Genomic DNA, 5304 nt, shown 5'->3' on the forward strand with positions numbered 1-5304 from the left:
TTATGCCTTATGAAATACAATGTTTTTGCAATGCTGTAAGACAGTTTTTAATGTGTTAGAAGTTATATGCACAAAAAGTTATGTTAGGCCTTCAATGCTCAAGATTGTCAGTTTACAGGTTTCTGAGACCAGTAATGTTGAAATAGTGCTTCTGTTCAAATGAAGTGAAATCTAACCCAAATCTGCTCAAAAGCTTGTCTCTCTATGAGAGAAAGCTGTTTCATTCAATATTCAGTGCAAATCTTGCCAAACTGAAAGATGCTTATGCCTTATGAAATACAATGTTTTTGCAATGCTGTAAGACAGTTTTTAATGTGTTAGAAGTTATATGCACAAAAACTTATGTTAGGCCTTCAATGCTCAAGATTGTCAGTTTACAGGTTTCTGAGACCAGTAATGTTGAAATAGTGCTTCTGTTCAAATGAAGTGAAATCTAACCCAAATCTGCTCAAAAGCTTGTCTCTCTATGAGAGAAAGCTGTTTCATTCAATATTCAGTGCAAATCTTGCCAAACTGAAAGATGCTGATGCCTTATGAAATACAATGTTTTTGCAATGCTGTAAGACAGTTTTTAATGTGTTAGAAGTTATATGCACAAAAACTTATGTTAGGCCTTCAATACTCAAGATTGTCAGTTTACAGGTTTCTGAGACCAGTAATGTTGAAAAAGTGTTTCTGTTCAAATGAAGAGAAATCTAGCCCAAATCTGCTCAAAAGCTTGTCTCTCTATGAGAGAAAGCTGCTTCATTCAATATTCAGTGCAAATCTTGCCAAACTGAAAGATGCTGATGCCTTATGAAATACAATGTTTTTGCAATGCTGTAAGACAGTCTTTAATGTGTTAGAAGTTATATGCACAAAAACTTATGTTAGGACTTCAATGCTCAAGATTGTCAGTTTACAGGTTTCTGAGACCAGTAATGTTGAAATAGTGCTCCTGTTCAAATAAAGTGAAATCTAGTCCAAATATGCTCAAAAGCTTGTCTCTCTGTGAGATAGAGCTGCTTCATTCAATGTTCAGTGCAAATCTTGCCAAACTGAAAGATGCTTATGCCTTATGAAATACAATGTTTTTGCAATGCTGTAAGACAGTTTTTAATGTGTTAGAAGTTATATGCACAAAAACTTATGTTAGGCCTTCAATGCTCAAGATTGTCAGTTTACAGGTTTCTGAGACCAGTAATGTTGAAATATTGCTTCTGTTCAAATGAAGTGAAATCTAGCCCAAATCTGCTCAAAAGCTTATCTCTCTATGAGAGAAAGCTGCTTCATTCAATATTCAGTGCAAATCTTTCCAAACTGAAAGATGCTTATGCCTTATGAAATACAATGTTTTTGCAATGCTGTAAGACAGTTTTTAATGTGTTAGAAGTTATATGCACAAAAACTTATGTTAGGCCTTCAATGCTCAAGATTGTCAGTTTACAGGTTTCTGAGACCAGTAATGTTGAAATAGTGCTTCTGTTCAAATGAAGTGAAATCTAACCCAAATCTGCTCAAAAGCTTGTCTCTCTATGAGAGAAAGCTGTTTCATTCAATATTCAGTGCAAATCTTGCCAAACTGAAAGATGCTGATGCCTTATGAAATACAATGTTTTTGCAATGCTGTAAGACAGTTTTTAATGTGTTAGAAGTTATATGCACAAAAACTTATGTTAGGCCTTCAATACTCAAGATTGTCAGTTTACAGGTTTCTGAGACCAGTAATGTTGAAAAAGTGTTTCTGTTCAAATGAAGAGAAATCTAGCCCAAATCTGCTCAAAAGCTTGTCTCTCTATGAGAGAAAGCTGCTTCATTCAATATTCAGTGCAAATCTTGCCAAACTGAAAGATGCTGATGCCTTATGAAATACAATGTTTTTGCAATGCTGTAAGACAGTTTTTAATGTGTTAGAAGTTATATGCACAAAAACTTATGTTAGGACTTCAATGCTCAAGATTGTCAGTTTACAGGTTTCTGAGACCAGTAATGTTGAAATAGTGCTCCTGTTCAAATAAAGTGAAATCTAGTCCAAATATGCTCAAAAGCTTGTCTCTCTGTGAGATAGAGCTGCTTCATTCAATGTTCAGTGCAAATCTTGCCAAACTGAAAGATGCTTATGCCTTATGAAATACAATGTTTTTGCAATGCTGTAAGACAGTTTTTAATGTGTTAGAAGTTATATGCACAAAAACTTATGTTAGGCCTTCAATGCTCAAGATTGTCAGTTTACAGGTTTCTGAGACCAGTAATGTTGAAATATTGCTTCTGTTCAAATGAAGTGAAATCTAGCCCAAATCTGCTCAAAAGCTTATCTCTCTATGAGAGAAAGCTGCTTCATTCAATATTCAGTGCAAATCTTTCCAAACTGAAAGATGCTTATGCCTTATGAAATACAATGTTTTTGCAATGCTGTAAGACAGTTTTTAATGTGTTAGAAGTTATATGCACAAAAACTTATGTTAGGCCTTCAATGCTCAAGATTGTCAGTTTACAGGTTTCTGAGACCAGTAATGTTGAAATAGTGCTTCTGTTCAAATGAAGTGAAATCTAACCCAAATCTGCTCAAAAGCTTGTCTCTCTATGAGAGAAAGCTGTTTCATTCAATATTCAGTGCAAATCTTGCCAAACTGAAAGATGCTGATGCCTTATGAAATACAATGTTTTTGCAATGCTGTAAGACAGTTTTTAATGTGTTAGAAGTTATATGCACAAAAACTTATGTTAGGCCTTCAATACTCAAGATTGTCAGTTTACAGGTTTCTGAGACCAGTAATGTTGAAAAAGTGTTTCTGTTCAAATGAAGAGAAATCTAGCCCAAATCTGCTCAAAAGCTTGTCTCTCTATGAGAGAAAGCTGCTTCATTCAATATTCAGTGCAAATCTTGCCAAACTGAAAGATGCTGATGCCTTATGAAATACAATGTTTTTGCAATGCTGTAAGACAGTCTTTAATGTGTTAGAAGTTATATGCACAAAAACTTATGTTAGGACTTCAATGCTCAAGATTGTCAGTTTACAGGTTTCTGAGACCAGTAATGTTGAAATAGTGCTACTGTTCAAATAAAGTGAAATCTAGTCCAAATCTGCTCAAAAGCTTGTCTCTCTGTGAGATAGAGCTGCTTCATTCAATGTTCAGTGCAAATCTTGCCAAACTGAAAGATGCTTATGCCTTATGAAATACAATGTTTTTGCAATGCTGTAAGACAGTTTTTAATGTGTTAGAAGTTATATGCACAAAAACTTATGTTAGGCCTTCAATGCTCAAGATTGTCAGTTTACAGGTTTCTGAGACCAGTAATGTTGAAATAGTGCTTCTGTTCAAATGAAGTGAAATCTAACCCAAATCTGCTCAAAAGCTTGTCTCTCTATGAGAGAAAGCTGTTTCATTCAATATTCAGTGCAAATCTTGCCAAACTGAAAGATGCTTATGCCTTATGAAATACAATGTTTTTGCAATGCTGTAAGACAGTTTTTAATGTGTTAGAAGTTATATGCACAAAAACTTATGTTAGGCCTTCAATGCTCAAGATTGTCAGTTTACAGGTTTCTGAGACCAGTAATGTTGAAATAGTGCTTCTGTTCAAATGAAGTGAAATCTAACCCAAATCTGCTCAAAAGCTTGTCTCTCTATGAGAGAAAGCTGTTTCATTCAATATTCAGTGCAAATCTTGCCAAACTGAAAGATGCTGATGCCTTATGAAATACAATGTTTTTGCAATGCTGTAAGACAGTTTTTAATGTGTTAGAAGTTATATGCACAAAAACTTATGTTAGGCCTTCAATACTCAAGATTGTCAGTTTACAGGTTTCTGAGACCAGTAATGTTGAAATAGTGCTACTGTTCAAATAAAGTGAAATCTAGCCCAAATCTGCTCAAAAGCTTGTCTCTCTGTGAGATAGAGCTGCTTCATTCAATGTTCAGTGCAAATCTTGCCAAACTGAAAGATGCTTATGCCTTATGAAATACAATGTTTTTGCAATGCTGTAAGACAGTTTTTAATGTGTTAGAAGTTATATGCACAAAAACTTATGTTAGGCCTTCAATGCTCAAGATTGTCAGTTTACAGGTTTCTGAGACCAGTAATGTTGAAATATTGCTTCTGTTCAAATGAAGTGAAATCTAGCCCAAATCTGCTCAAAAGCTTATCTCTCTATGAGAGAAAGCTGCTTCATTCAATATTCAGTGCAAATCTTTCCAAACTGAAAGATGCTTATGCCTTATGAAATACAATGTTTTTGCAATGCTGTAAGACAGTTTTTAATGTGTTAGAAGTTATATGCACAAAAACTTATGTTAGGCCTTCAATGCTCAAGATTGTCAGTTTACAGGTTTCTGAGACCAGTAATGTTGAAATAGTGCTTCTGTTCAAATGAAGTGAAATCTAACCCAAATCTGCTCAAAAGCTTGTCTCTCTATGAGAGAAAGCTGTTTCATTCAATATTCAGTGCAAATCTTGCCAAACTGAAAGATGCTGATGCCTTATGAAATACAATGTTTTTGCAATGCTGTAAGACAGTTTTTAATGTGTTAGAAGTTATATGCACAAAAACTTATGTTAGGCCTTCAATACTCAAGATTGTCAGTTTACAGGTTTCTGAGACCAGTAATGTTGAAATAGTGCTACTGTTCAAATAAAGTGAAATCTAGCCCAAATCTGCTCAAAAGCTTGTCTCTCTGTGAGATAGAGCTGCTTCATTCAATGTTCAGTGCAAATCTTGCCAAACTGAAAGATGCTTATGCCTTATGAAATACAATGTTTTTGCAATGCTGTAAGACAGTTTTTAATGTGTTAGAAGTTATATGCACAAAAACTTATGTTAGGCCTTCAATACTCAAGATTGTCAGTTTACAGGTTTCTGAGACCAGTAATGTTGAAATAGTGCTTCTGTTCAAATGAAGTGAAATCTAACCCAAATCTGCTCAAAAGCTTGTCTCTCTATGAGAGAAAGCTGTTTCATTCAATATTCAGTGCAAATCTTGCCAAACTGAAAGATGCTGATGCCTTATGAAATACAATGTTTTTGCAATGCTGTAAGACAGTTTTTAATGTGTTAGAAGTTATATGCACAAAAACTTATGTTAGGCCTTCAATACTCAAGATTGTCAGTTTACAGGTTTCTGAGACCAGTAATGTTGAAAAAGTGTTTCTGTTCAAATGAAGAGAAATCTAGCCCAAATCTGCTCAAAAGCTTGTCTCTCTATGAGAGAAAGCTGCTTCATTCAATATTCAGTGCAAATCTTGCCAAACTGAAAGATGCTGATGCCTTATGAAATACAATGTTTTTGCAATGCTGTAAGACAGTCTTTAATGTGTTAGAAGTT

The sequence above is a fragment of the Carassius carassius genome, unplaced genomic scaffold (genome assembly GCF_963082965.1).
Source record: "Carassius carassius unplaced genomic scaffold, fCarCar2.1 SCAFFOLD_67, whole genome shotgun sequence".
NCBI lineage: Eukaryota > Metazoa > Chordata > Actinopteri > Cypriniformes > Cyprinidae > Carassius > Carassius carassius.